Source organism: Bufo bufo, chromosome 3 (assembly GCF_905171765.1).
Source record: "Bufo bufo chromosome 3, aBufBuf1.1, whole genome shotgun sequence".
NCBI classification, from domain to species: Eukaryota; Metazoa; Chordata; class Amphibia; order Anura; family Bufonidae; genus Bufo; species Bufo bufo.
In genome coordinates, this window is record NC_053391.1 from 59,598,533 (window position 1) to 59,620,913 (window position 22,381).

The window sequence follows — 22,381 nt, forward strand, 5'->3', positions numbered from 1 at the left end:
TAGGCCACTGTCACACATTTAGGCCCAGGCACCCAGGCAGAGGAGAGAGGTCCCGTAACAGAGAATCTGGCGTTATGTCAGCACAGAATCTGTCTTCATGTCATAGCAGAGAATCAGGCATCACGTCACCCACCACTGGAACAGGCCACTGTCACACATTTAGGCCCAGGCACCCAGGCAGAGGAGAGAGGTCCCGTAACAGAGAATCTGGCCTTATGTCAGCACAGAATCAGTCTTCATGTCATAGCAGAGAATCAGGCTTCACGTCACCCACCACTGGAACAGGCCACTGTCACACATTTAGGCCCCGGCACCCAGACAGATGAGTGCGGTCCCGTAACAGAGAATCTGGCCTTATGTCAGCGCAGAATCAGTCTTCATGTCATAGCAGAGAATCAGGCTTCACGTCACCCACCACTGGAACAGGCCACTGTCACATATTTAGGCCCAGGCACCCATGCAGAGGAGAGAGGTCGCGTAACAGAGAATCTGGCTTCATGTCAGCACAGAATAAGTCTTCATGTCATAGCAGAGAATCAGGCATCACGTCACCCACCACTGGAACAGGCCACTGTCACACATTTAGGCACAGGCACCCAGGCAGAGGAGAGAGGTCCCGTAACAGAGAATCTGGCCTTATGTCAGCGCAGAATCAGTCTTCATGTCATAGCAGAGAATCAGGCTTTACGTCACCCACCACTGGAACAGGCCACTGTCACACATTTAGGCCCCGGCACCCAGACAGAGGAGAGTTTCATTCAACTTTTGGTTGCCCCGCAATATAATGGTAAAATGAAATTAAAAATAGTATTGAATGAGGAAGTGCCCTGGAGTAGAATAATATATTGTTAAGTGGAGGTAGTTAATATCTAATCTGCACAAGGGATGGACAGGTCCTGTGGGATCCATGCCTGGTTCATTTTTATGAACGTCAGCTTGTCCACATTGGCTGTAGACAGGCGGCTGCGTTTGTCTGTAATGACGCCCCCTGCCGTGCTGAATACACGTTCAGACAAAACGCTGGCCGCCAAGCAGGCCAGCACCTCCAAGGCATAAAAGGCTAGCTCTGGCCACGTGGACAATTTGGAGACCCAGAAGTTGAATGGGGCCGAACCATCAGCCAGTACGTGGAGGGGTGTGCACAGGTACTGTTCCACCATGTTAGTGAAATGTTGCCTCCTGCTAACACGTTCCGTATCAGGTGGTGGTGCACTTAGCTGTGGCGTGTTGACAAAACTTTTCCACAGCTCTGCCATGCTAACCCTGCCCTCAGAGGAGCTGGGCGTGACACAGCTGCGTTGGCGACCTCTTGCTCCTCCTCTGCCTTCGCCTTGGGCTTCCACTGGTTCCCCTGTGACATTTGGGAATGCTCTCAGTAGCGCGTCTACCAACGTGCGCTTGTACTCGCGCATCTTCCTATCACGCTCCAGTGTAGGAAGTAAGGTGGGCACATTGTCTTTGTACCGGGGATCCAGCAGGGTGGCAAACCCAGTAGTCCGCACACGTTAAAATGTGGGCAACTCTGCTGTCGTTGCGCAGGCACTGCAGCATGTAGTCGCTCATGTGTGCCAGGCTGCCCAGAGTTAAGGACAAGCTGTCCTCTGTGGGAGGCGTATCGTCATCGTCCTGTGTTTCCCCCCCAGCCACGCACCAGTGATGGGCCCGAGCTGCTTTGGGTGCCACCCCGCTGTGAACATGCTTCATCCTCATCCTCCTCCACCTCCTCCTCATCCTCGTCCTCCTCGTCCTCCAGTAGTGGGCCCTGTCTGGCCACATTTGTACCTGGCCTCTGGTGTTGCAAAAAACCTCCCTCTGAGTCACTTCGAAGAGACTGGCCTGAAAGTGCTAAAAATGACCCCTCTTCCTCCTCTTCCTCCTGGGCCACCTCCTCTTCCATCATCGTCCTAAGTGTTTTCTCAAGGAGACATAGAAGTGGTATTGTAAGGCCTCTTTCACACTTGCGTTGTTGGGATCCGGCATGCACTTCCGTTGCCGGAGGTGCCTGCCGGATCCGGAAAAACGCAAGTGTACTGAAAGCATTTGAAGACGGAACCGTCTTCCAAATGCTTCAGTGTTACTATGGCACCCAGGACGCTATTAAAGTCCTGGTTGCCATAGTAGGAGCGGGGAGCGGGGGAGCGGTATACTTACAGTCCGTGCGGCTCCCGGGGCGCTCCAGATTGACGTCAGAGCGCCCCATGCGCATGGATGACGTGATCCATGCGATCACGTGATCCATGCGATCACGTGATCCATGCGCTTGGGGCGCCCTGACGTCACTCTGGAGCGCCCCGGGAGCCGCACGGACGGTAAGTACACTGCTCCCCCGCTCCCCGCTACACTTACCATGGCTGTCAGGACTTTAGCGTCCCGGCAGCCATGGTAACCACTCTGAAAAAGCTAAATGTCGGCTCCGGCAATGCGCCGAAACGACGTTTAGCTTAAGGCCGGATCCCGGATCAATGCCTTTCAATGGGCATTAATTCCGGATCCGGCCTTGCGGCAAGTGTTCCGGATTTTTGGCCGGAGCAAGAAAAGCGCAGCTTCGCTGCGGTATTTTCTCCGGCCAACAAACGTTCCGTACCGGAACTGAAGACATCCTGAACGGATTACTCTCATTCAGACTGCATTAGGATAATCCTGATCAGGATTCTTCCGGCATAGAGCCCCGACGACGGAACTCTATGCCGGAAGACAATAAACGCAGGTGTGAAAGAGCCTAACGCTGATAACGGCGTCATCGCCACTGGCCATGTTGGTGGAGTACTCGAAACAAGCGCAACAGGGCACACAGGTCTCGCATGGAGGCCCACGTCATTGGTGGTGAAGTGTGTCTGATCCACAGTGCGACTGACCCGTGCGTGCTGCAGCTGAAACTCCACTATGGCCCAGCTGCTGCTCGCACAGTCTGTCCAGAATATGCAAGGTGGAGTTCCACCTGGTGGGTAACGTCGCATATGACGCGGTGAGCGGGAAGGCGGAAGTTATGCTGTAGCGCAGACAGGCGAGCAGCGGCAGGGTAGTGAACGCCGGAAGCGCGAACAGACGGCCCGCACTTATTGCAGCAGCTCTGACATGTCGGGGTAGTTGCGAATGAACTTCTGCACCACCAAATTCAGCACATGCGCCAGGCAAGGGATGTGCGTCAAACCGGCTAGTCCCAGAGCTGCAACGAGATTTCGCCTATTATCGCACACCACCAGGCCGGGCTTGAGGCTCACCGGCAGCAACCACTCGTCGGTCTGTTGTTCTATACCCTGCCACAACTCCTGTGCGGTGTGGGGCCTGTCCCCCAAACATATGAGTTTCAGAATGGCCTGCTGACGTTTACCCCGGGCTGTGCTGAAGTTGGTGGTGAAGGTGTGTGGCTGACTGGATGAGCAGGCGGAAGAAGAGGAGAGGAAGCTGAGTAGGAGGAGGAGGAGACAGGAGGCAAAGAATGTTGCCCTGCGATCCTTGGCGGCGGAAGGACGTGCGCCAAACAGCTCTCCGCCTGGGGCCCAGCCGCCACTACATTTACCCAGTGTGCAGTTAGGGAGATATAGCGTCCCTGGCCGTGCTTACTGGTCCACGTATCTGTGGTTAGCTGGAACTTGCCACAGATGGCGTTGCGCAGTGCACACTTGATTTTATCGGACACTTGTTTGTGAAGGGAAGGCACGGCTCTCTTGGAGAAGTAGTGGCGGCTGGGAACAACATACTGTGGGACAGCAAGTGACATGAGCTGTTTGAAGCTGTGTGTTCACCAGCCTAAATGACAGCATTTCATAGGCCAGTAGTTTAGAAATGCTGGCATTGAGGGCCAGGGATCGAGGGTGGCTAGGTGGGAATTTACGCTTTCTCTCAAATGTTTGTGAGATGGAGAGCTGAACGCTGCCGTGTGACATGGTTGAGATGCTTGGTGACGCAGGGGTGGTGGTGTTGGTGGTACATCCATGTTTGCTGGGCGGCAGGTGCCAACGTTCCTCCAGAGGCAGAGGAAGAGTCCGAGGCAGCAGCAGCAGAAGAGGCCGAGGCGGCAGCAGCAGCAGAAGAGGTAGCAGGGGGAGTCTGAGTGACTTCCTTGTTTTTAAGGTGTTTACTCCACTGCAGTTCATGCTTTGCATGCAGGTGCCTGGTCATGCAGGTTGTGCTAAGGTTCAGAACGTTAATGCCTCGCTTCAGGCTCTGATGGCACAGCGTGCAAACCACTCGGGTCTTGTCGTCAGCACATTGTTTGAAGAAGTGCCATGCCAGGGAACTCCTTGAAGCTGCCTTTGGGGTGCTCGGTCACAGATGGCGGCGGTCAGTAGCAGGCGGAGTCTCTTGGCGGCGGGTGTTCTGATTTTGCCCACTGCTCCCTCTTTGTCTTTTGCTACGCTGTTGGCTCGGTCTCACCACTGCCTCTTCCTCCGAACTCTGAAAGTCAGTGGCACGACCTTCATTCCATGTGGGGTCTAGGACCTCATCGTCCCCTGCATTGTCTTCCACCCAGTCTTGACCCCTGACCTCCTGTTCAGTCTGCACACTGCAGAAAGACGCAGCAGTTGGCACCTGTGTTTCGTCATCATCAGAGACGTGCTGTGGTGGTATTCCCATGTCCTCATCATCAGGAAACATAAGTGGTTGTGTGTTAGTGCATTCTATCTCTTCCACCCCTGGTGAAGAGCTAGGTGGATGCCCTTGGGAAACCCTGGCAGCAGAGTCTTCAAACAGCATAAGAGACTGCTGCATAACTTGAGGCTCAGACAGTTTCCCTGATAGCATGGGGGTGATGTGACAGACTGATGGGCTTGGTTTTCATGCGCCATCTGTGCGCTTTCTGCAGAAGACTGGGTGGGAGATAATGTGAACGTGCTGGATGCACTGTCGGCCACCCAATTGGACTAATGCCTGTACCTGCTCAGGCCTTACCATCCATAGAACGGCATGGGGGCCCCACCAAATATCCCTGTAAATTCTGGCGGCTACTGGGACCTGAGGTAGTTGGTACACTAGGACGTGTGGCTGTGGCAGAACGGCCACGTCCTCTCCCAGCACCAGAGGGTCCACTAACACCACCACGACCATGTCCACGTCCGCGTCCACGTCCCTTATTAGATGTTTTCCTCATTGTTCCCGTTCACCACAATTTTGAGAATGGCAAATTTGGGAATAGTTTTTCAACCCAGAAAAAAAAAGTGTGCTTTTATGGTCGCTACAAATAACTTGACCAGCTAAAACAGTACAGATTTGCTTGAATAGAAATGTGAGAACCTGTTTTTTTTGCACTGTGTGACAGGTTAAGGTTTAATCTCAGAATCAGACTTCTATCTGCACGGTAGCGTGTGTCTTAGGTTTTTCTGAATGACACTATCAGTACCTTTAATGTAAGATATCCTTTTTGGGATAGATTTCAAGTAGGTCTCAAATACCAGAAACTAGTTATTTTGAGAAAGGCAAATTTGGGAATAGTTTTTCAACCCAGAAAAAAAAAAGGGCTTTTACGGTCGCTACAAATAACTTGACCAACTAAAACAGTACAGATTTGCTTGAATAGAAATGTGAGACTGTTTTTTTTTTTTGCACTGTGTGACAGGTTAAGGTTTAATCACAGAATCAGACTTCTATCTGCACGCTAGCGTGTGTCTTAGGTTTTTCTGAATGACACTATCAGTACCTTCAATGTAAGATATCCTTTTTGGGATAGATTTCAAGTAGGCCTCAAATACCAGAAACTAGTTATTTTGAGAATGGCAAATTTGGGAATAGTTTTTCAACCCAGAAAAAAAAGTGTGCTTTTATGGTCGCTACAAATAACTTGACCAGCTAAAACAGTACAGATTTGCTTGAATAGAAATGTGAGACCTGTTTTTTTTTTTGCACTGTGTGACAGGTTAAGGTTTAATCACAGAATCAGACTTCTATCTGCACGCTAGCGTGTGTCTTAGGTTTTTCTGAATGACACTATCAGTACCTTCAATGTAAGATATCCTTTTTGGGATAGATTTCAAGTAGGCCTCAATACCAGAAACTAGTTATTTTTGAGAATGGCAAATTTGGGAATAGTTTTTCAACCCAGAAAAAAAAGTGTGCTTTTACGGTCGCTACAAATAACTTGACCAGCTAAAACAGTACAGATTTGCTTGAATAGAAATGTGAGACCTGTTTTTTTTTGCACTGTGTGACAGGTTAAGGTTTAATCTCAGAATCAGACTTCTATCTGCACGGTAGAGTGTGTCTTAGGTTTTTCTGAATGACACTATCAGTACGTTCAATGTAAGATATCCTTTTTGGGATAGATTTCAAGTAGGCCTCAAATACCAGAAACTAGTTATTTTGAGAATGGCAAATTTGGGAATAGTTTTTCAACCCAGAGAAAAAAGTGTGCTTTTACGGTCGCTACAAATAACTTGACCAGCTAAAACAGTACAGATTTGCTTGAATAGAAATGTGAGACCTGTTTTTTTTTGCACTGTGTGACAGGTTAAGGTTTAATCTCAGAATCAGACTTCTATCTGCACGGTAGCGTGTGTCTTAGGTTTTTCTGAATGACACTATCAGTACCTTCAATGTAAGATATCCTATTTGGGATAGATTTCAAGTAGGCCTCAAATACCAGAAACTAGTTATTTTGAGAATGGCAAATTTGGGAATAGTTTTTCAACCCAGAAAAAAAGTGTGCTTTTTACGGTCGCTACAAATAACTTGACCAGCTAAAACAGTACAGATTTGCTTGAATAGAAATGTGAGACCTGGTTTTTTTTGCACTGTGTGACAGGTTAAGGTTTATTCTCAGAATCAGACTTCTATCTGCACGGTAGCGTGTGTCTTAGGTTTTCTGAATGACACTATCAGTACTTCAATGTAAGATTCCTTTTTGGGATAGATTTCAAGTAGGCCTCAAATACCAGAAACTAGTTATTTTGAGAATGGCAAATTTGGGAATAGTTTTTCAACCCAGAAAAAAAAGGGCTCTTTACGGTCGCTACAAATAACTTGACCAACTAAACAGTACAGATTTGCTTGAATAGAAATGTGAGACCTGTTTTTTTTTTGCAACTGTGTGACAGGTTAAGGTTTAATCTCAGAATCAGACTTCTATCTGCACGGTAGCGTGTGTCTTAGGTTTTTCTGAATGACACTATCAGTACCTTCAATGTAAGATATCCTTTTTGAGGTAGATTTCAAGTAGGCCTCATATACCAGAAACTAGTTATTTTGAGAATGGCAAATTTGGGAAAAGTTTTTCTACCCAGAACAAAAAGTGTGCTTTTACGGTCACTACAAATAACTTGACCAGCTAAAACAGTACAGATTTGGTTGAATAGAAATGTCAGGTCTATTTTTTAGGCGCTGGGTGACAGGCTCAACTTGCCCCTGATGTAGTATATGGCCACAAAAAAACCACACTGTTGATGGTTAAATGCACTTGGGTGACACAGGCTCAGCCTGCACCAGATGTAGTATATGGCCAAAAAATAATCAGACTGTTGATGGTTAAATGCACTTCGGTGACACAGGCTCAGCCTGCAGCTGATGTAGTATATGGCCAAAAAATAACCAGACTGTTGATGGTTAATGCACTCGGTGACACAGGCTCAGCCTGCAGCTGATGTAGGATATAGCACAAAATAACCACACTATTGATGGTTAAATACACTTGGTGATAGCTTGTGCTGGCGCACCACAAGTCACAAAATGGCCGCCGATCACCCCAGAAAAAAAGTGATCTAAAAACGCTCTGGGCAGCCTCAAAAAAGTGAGCAAGTCAATACTAGCACTTCAATGATCCACAGCTGCAGATCGATCACAGAATGAAGTCTTTTGGAGGAGTTAATCACTGCCTAATCTCGCCCTAACGTCGCAGCTGCAACCTCTCCCTATGCTTCAATCAGCAGAGTGACGTGCAGCGCAACGTGACCCAAGCTTATATAGAGGCTGAGTCACATGCTGCACTGGCCAATCACAGCCATGCCAATAGTAGGCAAGGCTGTGATGGCCTCTTGGGGCAAGTAGTATGACGCTTGTTGATTAGCTGCTTTGCAGCCTTTCAAAAAGCGCCAAGAAAGCGCCGAACACCGAACCCGAACACGGACTTTTACGAAAATGTTCGGGTTCGGGTCCGTGTCACGGACACCCCAAAATTCGGTACGAACCCGAACTATACAGTTCGGGTTCGCTCATCCCTAAAGGTAAGCAAGTGGATCTCCAGCCTGCCAGCGGCGATCGTTCGCTGGCAGGCTGGAGATGCAATTTTTTTTAACCCCTAACAGGTATATTAGACGCTGTTTTGATAACAGCGTCTAATATACCTGCTACCTGGTCCTCTGGTGGTCCCTTTTGTTTGGATCGACCACCAGAGGACACAGGCAGCTCAGTAATAAGTAGCACCAAGCACCACTACACTACACCCCCCCCTGTCACTTATTAACCCCTTACTAACCCCTGATCACCCCTGATCACCCCATATAGACTCCCTGATCACCCCCCTGTCATTGATCACCCCCCTGTAAGGCTCCATTCAAACGTCTGTATGTTTTTTACGGATCCACGGATACATGGATCGGATCCGCAAAACACATACGGACGTCTGAATGGAGCCTTACAGGGGGGTGATCAATGACGGGGGTGATCACCCCATATAGACTCCCTGATCACCCCCCCCTGTCATTGATCACCCCCCCTGTCATTGATCACCCCCCTGTAAGGCTCCATTCAGACGTCCGTATGATTTTTACGGATCCACGGATACATGGATCGGATCCGCAAAACACATACAGACTTCTGAATGGAGCCTTACAGGGGGGTGGTCACCCCATAAAGACTCCCTGATCACCCCCCTGTCATTAATCACCCTCCTGTAAGGCTCCATTCAGACGTCCATATGTTTTTTTACGTATCCACGGATACATGGATCGGATCCGCAAAACACATACGGACATCTGAATGGAGCCTTACAGGGGGGTGATCAATGACAGGGGGGTGATCACCCCATATAGACTCCCTGATCACCCTTCTGTCATTGATCACCCCCCTGTAAGGCTCCATTCAGACATTTTTTTGGCCCAAGTTAGCGGAATTTTTTTTTTTTTTACGGAATTTCTTTTTCTTGTGTCAAAAAATAAAATCTCACATGAACTCACCATACCCCTCACGGAATCCAAATGCGTAAAATTTTTTAGACATTTATATTCCAGACTTCTTCTCACGCTTTAGGGCCCCTAGAATGCAAGGGCAGTATAAATACCCCACATGTGACCCCATTTCGGAAAGAAGACACCCCAAGGTATTCCGTGAGGGTCATATTGAGTCCATGAAAGATTGAAATTTATGTCCCAAGTTAGCGGAAAGGGAGACTTTGTGAGAAAAAAAAATATCAATTTCCGCTAACTTGTGCCGAAAAATAAAAATTCTATGAACTCGCCATGCCCCTCATTGAATACCTTGGGGTGTCTTTTTTCCAAAATGGAGTCACATGTGGGGTATTTATACTGCCCTGGCATTTTAGGGGCCCTAAAGCGTGAGAAGAAGTCTGGGATCCAAATGTCTAAAAATGCCCTCATAAAAAGGAATGTGGGCCCCTTTGCCCACCTAGGCTGCAAAAAAGTGTCACACATCTGGTATCACCGTACTCAGGAGAAGTTGGGGAATGTGTTTTGGGGTGTCATTTTACATATACCCATGCTGGGTGAGAGAAATATCTCGGTCAAATGCCAACTTTGTATAAAAAAAATGGGAAAAGTTGTCTTTTGCCGAGATATTTATCTCACCCAGCATGGGTATATGTAAAATGACACCCCAAAACACATTGCCCAACTTCTCCTGAGTACGGAGATACCACATGTGTGACACTTTTTTGCAGCTTAGGTGGGCAAAGGGGCCCACATTCCAAAGAGCACCTTTCGGATTTCACCGGCCATTTTTTACAGATTTTGATTTCAAACTACTTACCACACATTAGGGCCCCTAGAATGCCAGGACAGTATAACTACCCCACAAGTGACCCCATTTTGGAAAGAAGACACCCCAAGGTATTCCGTAAGGGGCATGGCGAGTTCCTAGAATTTTTTATTTTTTGTCACAAGTTAGCGGAAAATGATGATTTTTTTTTGATTTTTTTTTCTTGCAAAGTCTCATATTCCACTAACTTGTGACAAAAAATAAAAACTTCCATGAACTCCCTATGCCCATCAGCGAATACCTTGGGGTGTCTTCTTTCCAAAATGGGGTCACTTGTGGGGTAGTTATACTGCCCTGGCATTCTAGGGGCCCTAATGTGTGGTAAGGAGTTTGAAATCAAATTCTGTAAAAATGACCGGTGAAATCCGAAAGGTGCTCTTTGGAATGTGGGCCCCTTTGCCCACCTAGGCTGCAAAAAAGTGTCACACATGTGGTATCATGGTATCATGACAGGTGCTCAGAAAGTCAGAGCTGCTTCAAAAAGCGGAAATTCACATTTTTGTACCATAGTTTGTAAACGCTATAACTTTTACCCAAACCATTTTTTTTTTTTACCCAAACATTTTTTTTTTATCAGAGATATGTAGAATAATAAATTTAGAGAAAAATTTATATATGGATGTCGTTTTTTTTTGCAAAATTTTACAACTGAAAGTGAAAAATGTCATTTTTTTGCAAAAAAATTGTTAAATTTCGATTAATAACAAAAAAAGTTAAAATGTCAGCAGCAATGAAATACCACCAAATGAAAGCTCTATTAGTGAGAAGAAAAGGAGGTAAAATTCATTTGGGTGGTAAGTTGCATGACCGAGCAATAAACTGTGAAAGTAGTATAGGTCAGAAGTGTAAAAAGTGGCCTGGTCATTAAGGTGTTTAAGGTAGGGGGGCTGAAGTGGTTAAAGGGGTTATCCGAGTTAATAAAAAAAAAATTAAAATCCATCAGGATATACATATAATTTGGTTAAGCTAGATTTCATCAAGTTAAAACCCATATGTCCACCTTTTCATGGTTCTGTCATTGCTTTGTTTACATGCTGAAGTACATGCTGAGGGGGCGTATAACAACAAAGCCTGAGTTCTGCCTCATGAATATTTGTGGGCGTGAACAATCTGACCTTCCCCTCACCCTGCTCTGCACATCCTAACTTTGCATAAACCAGTCACATGATCATCTCCTAGCTCACACAGATAGATCATCCTGTCACATTGCAGAAACACAGGCTCTATGTATCTAATCTATATGGCAGCTATATGTATCTAAGCTCTATGGCAGCTCTGTGTATCTAAGCTCTATGGCAGCTCTGTGTATCTAAGCTCTATGGCAGCTCTGTGTATCTAAGCTCTATGACAGCTCTGTGTATCTAAGCTCTATGGCAGCTCTGTGTATCTAAGCTCTATGGCAGCTATGTGTATCTAAGCTCTATGGTAGCTATGTGTATCTAAGCTCTATGTATCTAAGCTCTATGGCAGCTCTGTGTATCTAAGCTCTATGGCAGCTCTGTGTATCTAAGCTCTATGGCAGCTCTGTGTATCTAAGCTCTATGGCAGCTCTGTGCATTTAAGTTCTATAGCAGCTCTGTGTATCTAAGCTCTATGGCAGCTCTGTGTATCTAAGCTCTATGGCAGCTCTGTGTATCTAAGCTCTATGGCAGCTCTGTGTATCTAAGCTCTATGGCAGCTCTGTGTATCTAAGCTCTATGGCAGCTCTGTGTATCTAAGCTCTATGACAGCTCTGTGTATCTAAGCTCTATGTATCTAATCTATATGGCAGCTCTATGTATCTAAGCTATATGGAAGTTCTGTGTATCTAAGCTCTATGGCAGCTCTGTGTATCTAAGCTCTATGGCAGCTCTGTGTATCTAAGCTCTATGTATCTAATCGATATGGCAGCTATATGTATCTAAGCTATATGGCAGTTCTGTGTATCTAAGCTCTATGACAGCTCTGTGTATCTAAGCTCTATGGCAGCTCTGTGTATCTAAACTCTATGGCAGCTCTGTGTATCTAAACTCTATGGCAGCTCTGTGTATCTAAGCTATATGGCAGTTCTGTGTATCTAAGCTCTATGACAGCTCTGTGTATCTAAGCTCTATGGCAGCTCTGTGTATCTAAACTCTATGGCAGCTCTGTGTATCTAAACTCTATGGCAGCTCTGTGTATCTAAGCTCTATGGCATCTCTGTGTATCTAAGCTCTGAGGCAGCTCTGTGTATCTAAGCTCTGAGGCAGCTCTGTGTATCTAAGCTCTGAGGCAGCTCTGTGTATGTATCTAATATAGCTTAGATAGATATAGGGGTCATATATGACCCCTATATCTATCTAAGCTATATTACAGCCATATCTATGTTGACTATATACTAATGTAGTCAGTGTCCCCCACCCCTCCATACACACACAATATACACAATGCAGTGTCCCCCACCCCTCCATACACACACAATATACACAATGCAGTGTCCCCCACCCCTTCACACACACAATGCAGTGTCCCCCTCCCCCACCCCATACACACAATACACACAATGCAGTGTCACCCTCCCCCACCCCATACACACAATGCAGTCACCCCCACCCCATACACACAATGCAGTGTCCACCCCCCCCCCTCCATACACACAATACACACAATGCAGTGTCCCCCACCTTCCTCTCCCCGGGAAACCTAAGAGCCCAGGCAGAAGCACATGTCTTTACTCTCCAATGTAAACAGCAGGGAGGGCGGGTCTTTCATCTGATTGGCTGTCCTGACTTGCCTTCTCCCTTTTATTGGCTGAGCTGCTTGTCCTTCATTCCTGCTCCTGGATCACAACAATACAGCAACTGGCAGCACCTGGGTAACCGTTTCCTTATCAGAGCTCTCCTGTACACTCTTTCAGTGCAACACAGGAGCTTCTGTTTTGCACAGTACTATCAGCCCTGCTGCTCTATTGATATGCTAATGAGATCGCGGCAGCCAGGGAGAGAGGGGGCGGGCACCAAAGGCTCTGACGTCTCGTTTACAGAGCTGGGCCACTCCCTCAAGCAGGGAGAAGCTTGTAAACGAGACGTCAGCACCAGAGAAGAGTTGATGACGTCGGGGGTCACATGACCCAAATCAGCAGTGTGGAAACAGCGCAAAATCAATAAAGTGAGTACATTAGAAATGTATCTTTAATGATGTATAAAGCAGCCCTAACACATATTTGTTTAAGTCGGATAACCCCTTTAACAGCATGGTAGCAACCACCGATTCAGAAAGACCTCTATCTAGTAAAAGGCACCGTTCAAAAGCCACGCCGTCAAATGGAGCCTTTTCACAGGTAAGTGGACAATAGGACCCTGAAAAAGAAGATCTGGGATCTCCGGAAGGACCCAAGGATCTGCTACTGACATCACTCTCATCCAATAGAACTACGCTCGACATGGCCAGAAGGGAGCAATCATGATGATTCTGGCTTTGTCTTCCCTGACCTTCTTGAGAACCCTCGGTATCAACTGAAGTGAAGGGAAGGCATATAATAGACCCTGACTCCAAGGCTGCACCAAAGCGTCTATAGCATCTGGTCGATCCCTGGGACCCAGGGAGTAGAATCTTTTTACCTTCCTGTTCTCCCTGGTGGCAAAAAGATCTACTTGAGGCATCCCCCATAACTTGACAATCTTGCTGAAAACAGAAGGGTTCAGAGACCATTCCCTCTGATCCAGAGATTAACGGCTTAGAAAATCGGCCTTCCAATTGTCCACACCTCTGATATGAAGGGCCGAGAGGGACAAAGCTGCCCCCTCCACTAGGGAAAAAATCTGAACCGCCAGGGACTGCAGGGACATGGACCGGGTACCACCCTGATGATTCAGATATGCTACGACCGAGGCATTGTCGGATATAATTCTCACGTGTCGACCCCTGATTAGAGGGAGTAACTCCTGAAGGGCCAGAAAAACCGCCATAAGCTCTTTTAGATTTGAAGAACTGTCCAACATCCTGCAGTTCCACAATCCTTGAAGCAAGGTCTCTCCTACATGAGCCCCCCACCCTACTGGGCTGGCGTCCGTGGTAACTATAAGGGGATCTTCGATCCTCCATGGGACTCCCTGCTCCAGGTTCTCTAGTGACAGCCACCACTTCAGTGTCTGATAAGTCTGGGCTGATATCACTATACTGCTTTCCAGGTCCTCCATTTTTCCTGACCAGTTCCCCAAGATTTCCTCTTGGAGGGCTCTGTAATGGATCTGAGCCCATTGAACTGCAGGTATGCAGGCGGTCAGAGTTCCCAGTACTGACATCCCCTTCCTTATGGACACACATGGATTGTTTATCAGGGTGTGAAGCACTGACCTTATTTTCAGATTTTTTTCTGAGGTTAGGAAGGATCTCTGAGACACTGAATCCAGCAAGATTCCCAGGAACTGTTGTTTCTTTTCTGAAATCAGTCTCGATTTTTCTCTGTTCAGGATCCATCCCAGGGTTGTCATGATTTCTACCACCTGTTGGACCTGAAATAAGCATCTCTGGTAAGATAGTGCGACAATTAGAAAGTCGTCCAAGTATGGGACAAACAGGATATCTCTTTCCCTGATATGGGCTGCCATCTCTGAGATTAACTTTGTAAAAATCCTTGGCGCCATCGAGATTCCAAAATTGAAAATGCTTCAGCTCCCCTGGAATCTTAAGGCCACTCTGAGATACTTCTGGTGCCCTGGAAAAATCGGAAGGTGATAGTAGGCATCTTTGATGTCTAAAACTGCCATAAAACAGTCCTTGTAAAGAAGCTGAGTTACAGTCTTTATAGTCTCCATTTTGAAGCGTTAGTATAACAGGTACTCGTTTAGAGACTTCAAGTTTATGATAGTCCTGTATTCTCCACTTGGTTTGCTTACTAAAAACAGAGTAGAATAGTATCCTGTGCCCCTTTCCTCTTCCGGACACTGAATGAGTGCACCTTTTTGAATAAGTTTTGAAACTTCCTTTTCTAAGGCAGTCTGAGTTGAATGATCTACTTGCATAATTTTGAATCGTTGCGGAAGGGAACTTTTTGAACTCTAGCTTGAATCCCTCTTCTAATGAACGCAGGATCCACGCGCTGTTGGATATTTTGGTCCAGGCTGGGAGAAAAGATTGTAATCTTTCTCCCACCCTAGCGTCATTGGAAGCTGTCTTTCTTAGTGGGGGTCCATGGATTGATTTTTGAACAGCAGCCCTTTGGACCTAGGGAATTTCCATCTGTCACTTCTATTTGCTGGACTCCTATTCCTATCCCTATTTCCTCTGCCTCTCTGGGAAAAATGGTCCTGCTTACGAAAGGACGACTGAAAAGAAGACGGGAACCCCTTCTTTTTATCCCCTGCCTTCTCTAATATGTCGTCCAAGGAAGACCCAAACAAATTTTGAGGAGGAGAGGCGTCTGTGAAGATTTATACCTGTGGGTTTCCTGTCCTGGGAGGTGGATCCCTCTCTCCTGGTGTTGTCATAGGACGAAGGGATAAAAGATCATACATTTGCGACCTCGCTGGTTTATCCAATTGGAAAGTCCAGTTGTGCACTCGCTGGGCTCTGACCCCAGATGTTAGACCTAAGCGAGCAAGAATTTCTGCTTTCAGTTTTGGGTACTGTCTGGCATCCTGCTCACTCAAATCATAGTAGGCTTTAGAAATGGAGCAAGAGTGTCTGCCCACTGTTCCGCTGGGAGTTTCTTTCAAAAATGGTGAGGTAGGTCTCCACATCATCCCCTGATACCATTTTTTGAAGGGAAGCTTGCACTCTCCTCCCCGCAGAGATGGATTCCTCCTGGACATGGGGCCTTTCAGCCAGTACCGCTATCTGCTCAACCAGACTTTTATTAAGCGATTGCTGTTCTCTGAAACCAGCTTGCGTAGTCTCCATGTACAACCGATTGGTTTCCTGCTGGTTAGCATTCGCCTTTTGGAGCTGTATGTTAGCCTGGATCAGCTGTATCAGCACTTTCTACATATCTGCACTGTTTGTTTTTTTCAGAACAGCAGACTTAACCCAGGAGATAAAACTTGCTGGATTTTTGTGCCCGCATCCACCACCATATGTAACAGGATTAGGTCATGGGACCGCTGTCTCCTGGGATAGACGGGCGCTATAGGCACATAAAACACAGTCCAGTCCAAGCAAGTATGGCCTCAGCCAGTTTTATTGACTTTTGGCCGTCTGGCCACTACATCTAAACAGGCAGTAGTCCCTAAGTACATGAAACCGAGCCTTGTGCCCAGCTCCATCAACAAAACATACGGTTGTTTTTACTCACAAAGCAGGTTCTTCCCAGGAGCAGAGAGATCAGCTAGTGAGCTGTTTGCCCTTTTATAGCACACCCAGGTTCCAAGGTGATTAGCCACAGTTACTCTGAAGACCTGGAGTGGCTAATTGGAGCAGGAGCCCTGCTAGTTTTCCTTGCTGTCAATTCCCTGGCTGCTTTTTAGAACATATCGGACAGGAACCAAGGTGAAATGTAGACTCCTTCTACCACTTTCCACCTGGTCCTGCCACAATATATATATATATACAGTACAGACCAAAAGTTTGGACACACCTTCTCATTCAAAGAGTTTTCTTTATTTTCATGACTATGAAAATTGTAGATTCACACTGAAGGCATCAAAACTATGAATTAACACATGTGGAATTATATACATAACAAACAAGTGTGAAACAACTGAAAATATGTCATATTCTAGGTTCTTCAAAGTAGCCACCTTTTGCTTTGATTACTGCTTTGCACACTCTTGGCATTCTCTTGATGAGCTTCAAGAGGTAGTCCCCTGAAATAGTTTTCACTTCACAGGTGTGCCCTGTCAGGCTAAATAAGTGGGATCTCTTGCCTTATAAATGGGGTTGGGACCATCAGTTGCGTTGAGGAGAAGTCAGGTGGATATACAGCTGATAGTCCTACTGAATAGACTGTTAGAATTTGTATTTTGGCAAGAAAAAAGCAGCTAAGTAAAGAAAAACGAGTGGCCATAATTACTTTAAGAAATCAAGGTCAGTCAGTCAGCCGAAAAATTGGGAAAACTTTGAAAGTAAGGGCTATTTGACCATGAAGGAGAGTGATGGGGTGCTGCGCCAGATGACCTGGCCTCCACAGTCACCGGACCTGAACCCAATCGAGATGGTTTGGGGTGAGCTGGACCGCAGAGTGAAGGCAATAGGGCCAACAAGTGCTAAGCATCTCTGGGAACTCCTTCAAGACTGTTGGAAGACCATTTCAGGTGACTACCTCTTGAAGCTCATCAAGAGAATGCCAAGAGTGTGCAAAGCAAAAGGTGGCTACTTTGAAGAACCTAGAATTTGACATATTTTCAGTTGTTTCACACTTGTTTGTTATGTATATAATTCCACATGTGTTAATTCATAGTTTTGATGCCTTCATAGTCATGAACACAATCACAGAGGGTCATATAATATTCTGAAAAGCTATCATCAATATGTCACAGAAATTGTAAGCTATTCATTTAAAATTTAACTTTTAATAGATAGTATTAAGAGAAATATAATTTTTCCAAAATTTCTTGATATATAATCACTTGATATATGATCAATTGCCAGAAATAAAGGTAGAATCAGGACCCACCATGAACTTTAGTGCAGTAGGTCATATGATAAGAGGGTAGGAGGTATAGCACTTACAGTTAGATGTTTCATTGGTGAGTTCCGGTGAGGTCAGGAGGAAAAGTATCCCTATTGATACCCTAAGGTGTCTACCCCTGCCTACAGGCAGAGCACCTGCCCCGAAAGGGGCGACCCCACCTCTCGGTGGCTAAACCCTTTACTTACCCTAACGTGACCCTGGGTGTTACCTCACGGTGGGTTCAAGGTTCTCCTTTGTTAGTTTAGAACAAAGATGTCAGTCCTAAATGATGGAAGCTTGTAATTGTCCCGACGCGTTTCCCCAAGTCAGTCCTTGGTTCTTCAGGGGACCATGATGGTAATGTTCACGTAGCCGAAGGATGGTGGCTATATGCTGGCAGTGGCTGATGATGCGCAGCCTCTATGTCTGAAGAGCAGGGTTTAAATAGCAGAGTTTGGCGCCGGAAAAGCGGTGCCGCCCCTTTTGATTAGGGAGTGATTGAAGTCTGCCCAGGCCAATCGTTAGTGATGCCCCATTGGATTTGTTGAGTCATTTGTCTAAGGTCGGTATAATGGGGTAATGACGTACCTGTCAGCCAGTCCCGCTTGCTCACTTGTTCCGAGAGCGCCGGTAACCTTATGCGTCATATCCGGTCATGTGATCGGGAGCTCAGCCTCACATGATCACTTCTTCCTCTCTATGGAACGCAAGCTAAACCGGCTGTGGAACGCAACGTGCGTCACTTGTATTAGTTACTGTGGTCAGTCTGATTTCACCAATAGCACTATAATCCCTGCAGTTATATACAGAGGCTAAGTTGGAATAATTATGATAATAATTAGATATCTCGTATTGATATGTAATATAGGAAGATATAGAAGACTTAGGGGGAGGGGGGAGGGGGAGGGGGGCGGGGGGAAGAGGAAAATCACATTAAATAAAGCATGTGTAGGAAATTTGGTCATTAAGTCCCTGGGGGTAGACTGTTTTCAGTCTATGGATCCACTGGGCTTCTTTTCTCAGAATTTTATTATCCCAGTCGCCACCCCTGGGTGACTGTCTCACTACCTCAACCACCTGAAACTTAAGTATTTTTGCATCCCCACCGTGATATTCATTGATATGGCGTGCTATCGGTTTGTCCCTTTTGTTCCTTATATCACCTAGGTGTTCGCCTACTCTACGCCTAAATTCACGTTTGGTTTTACCAATATAGTTTAATGGGCAGTCACATGAACACATATATATGACTCCTTGAGTGCGACAGTTGGCAAAATCATAATTTCGATATGTGATACCTGTACTGCTGCTACTAAAGGAGCTAGATTTTAATATATGTGGACAACAGATACAGTCATTGCCACATTTGTATGTGCCTGGAGGTTTATTCCCAAGCCAGGTGGGATCACTTCGTGGTTCATTATCAAAAACTGCAGGGATTATAGTGCTATTGGTGAAATCAGACTGACCACAGTAACTAATACAAGTGACGCACGTTGCGTTCCACAGCCGGTTTAGCTTGCGTTCCATAGAGAGGAAGAAGTGATCATGTGAGGCTGAGCTCCCGATCACATGACCGTATATGACGCATAAGGTTACCGGCGCTCTCGGAACAAGTGAGCAAGCGGGACTGGCTGACAGGTACGTCATTACCCCATTATACCGACCTTAGACAAATGACTCAACAAATCCAATGGGGCATCACTAACGATTGGCCTGGGCAGACTTCAATCACTCCCTAATCAAAAGGGGCGGCACCGCTTTTCCGGCGCCAAACTCTGCTATTTAAACCCTGCTCTTCAGACATAGAGGCTGCGCATCATCAGCCACTGCCAGCATATAGCCACCATCCTTCGGCTACGTGAACATTACCATCATGGTCCCCTGAAGAACCAAGGACTGACTTGGGGAAACGCGTCGGGACAATTACAAGCTTCCATCATTTAGGACTGACATCTTTGTTCTAAACTAACAAAGGAGAACCTTGAACCCACCGTGAGGTAACACCCAGGGTCACGTTAGGGTAAGTAAAGGGTTTAGCCACCGAGAGGTGGGGTCGCCCCTTTCGGGGCGGGTGCTCTGCCTGTAGGCAGGGGTAGACACCTTAGGGTATCAATAGGGATACTTTTCCTCCTGACCTCACCGGAACTCACCAATGAAACATCTAACTGTAAGTGCTATACCTCCTACCCTCTTATCATATGACCTACTGCACTAAAGTTCATGGTGGGTCCTGATTCTACCTTTATTTCTGGCAATTGATCATATATCAAGTGATTATATATCAAGAAATTTTGGAAAAATTATATTTCTCTTAATACTATCTATTAAAACTTCATAGTCATGAAAATAATGAAAACTCTTTGAATGAGAAAGTGTGTCCAAACTTTTGGTCTGTACTGTATATATATAAAAAAAATGGAAGATGAAGACACAGCACACTTTTCAGTTGGGTGCAAAATCAGGCCAATATGAACCATAAAACGGAAGAAGCCAGCAGCACACCATTAAGATCAAAAAACACGTGCGGTTTATTCACCCAGTGTCATGTAGCAGCGACGTTTCAACTGCTTTTTAGCTCTCAAGCTATGTGCACATGTGTTACAACCACAATATATACAGGTGTATCAATTCATGATACAAAGAATCCAATTAACTATAAAAGTGAACAGAATTCATAATACATCACATTTAAAAAATATACAGGGTGGGCCATTTATATGGATACACCTTAATAAAATGGGAATGGTTGGTGATATTAACTTCCTGTTTGTGGCACATTAGTATATGTGAGGGGGGAAACTTTTCAAGATGGGTGGTGACCATGGCGGCCATTTTGAAGTCGGCCATTTTGAATCCAACTTTTATTGGGAATTTCACACGAAAAACAATGGTGTGCTTGGTTTTAACGTAACTTTATTCTTTTATGAGTTATTTACAAGTTTCTCCTTGTTTACAGCCATTGACATGTCGCCGAGGTTAACACGTGAGGAATGGATATAAATTGTGTTGATGTCTGGTGAACGCAGTAACCGGGTCATTGCAGCAGATTTCAATACAAGACACCCTACGAGACCACCCATCTCCCATGCTACAGTTAGCAAACTGCTTGCTAAGTTTCGTGAAACTGGTTCAGTGTTGGATTTGCCAAAATGTGGACGCATGAAATCTGTCTGTAATGAAGAAACATCAGTGGCTGTCCTAGCTTCATTCAGCAAGAGCCCACAGCGTAGCACTCGCCGCATGTCACTGGAGAGTGGCATTAGTCGAACATCCCTTCGGCGGATATTAGCTACTCACAAATGGCACCCTTACAAACTCCAGCTACTGCAGCATCTCATCGAGGATGACCAAGATCGGCGCACTGAATTTGCAGCATGGGCAAAACAAAAATTGGAACAGGACCCTCAGTTTACGCAGAAGATTTTGTTCAGTGATGAGGCAAACTTTTATATGAATGGTGAAGTTAACAAACAAAACCACCGCTATTGGTCTGACACAAACCCACATTGGATAGATCCCTCCAAGACTGTTGGAACAAAAAAATTGATGGTATGGTGTGGTATATGGGGTACAAAGATAGTGGGGCCATTCTTCATCAATGGAAACCTCAAGGCCACTGGATATGCGAAATTGCTACATGATGATGTGTTTCCCTCTTTATGCACTGAAGCTGGCACATTCCCTGAGTTTTTCCAGCAAGATGGTGCACCACCACATTATGGGTGTCAGGTCGGAGCATTCCTAGATGAACAGTTTCCTGGAAAGTGGATTGGTCGTCATGGGCCAGTTGAATGGCCCCCAAGGTCTTCCGATCTGACCCCCTTAGACTTTAATCTTTGGGGTCATCCGAAGGCAATTGTCTATGCTGTGAAGATACGAGATGTGCAGCACCAGAAACTACGGATACTGGAAGCCTATGCTAGCATTTCCCCTGCGGTGTTGCTATCAGTGTGTGAAGAGTGGGAGAAGAGGGTTGCATTGACAATCCAACACAATGGGCAGCACATTGAACACATTTTATAAGTGGTCAGAAACTTGTAAATAACTCATGAAAGAATAATGTTACGTTAAAACCAATCACCCATTGTTTTTATTGTGAAATTCCCAATAAGTTTGATGTGTCACATGACCCTCTTCCTATTGAAAAAAACAAAAGTTGGATTCAAAATGGCGGACTTCAAAATGGCCGCCATGGTCACCACCCATCTTGAAAAGTTTCCCCCCTAACATATACTAATGTGCCACAAACAGGAAGTTAATATCACCAACCATTCCCATTTTATTAAGGTGTATCCATATAAATGGCCCACCCTGTACAAATTCATCCACATCAATGTGAAAAATGCATAATTGGAATAAGGTGACAGTGCCTTGTACCTAATACATAATATACAGTGACAATGCATGATAAGGTATAATTGATGATTAAAGAATACAGGTGTACCCATTACATAATGTGTATTAAAAACTCACACAATCAGCTGATAGACTGCGCACGCCGAGCATAGCAGTCTCGGTGGCGTCCACATTCGGTTACTGCGCATAAATGGGAGCAATGAATATCATGATATCTCAGGCGCAAGGGAACTCAATGAAGACCTCATCAAAGATGGCCTATTCCGACCGCGCCCACATGTGTGCATGCTTACGCAATTGAGGCCACCCACTCTAGAGTCATGTGATCCTTGTCACATGATCCAAATAGAGCCAGATAAACAAAACCATGATGATGTAAAGGATCCAAACAGTAGACTACGGGTCAGGATCGCGCAAGCGGCCCATGGTTCCCCAATGATCGGCGGCGAAACCGCTGCCATGGAAACACAAGGTCAGGCGTCCTACCAACCTTTCCACCACTATATAGACCCATTCATAGAACACACAACGTGG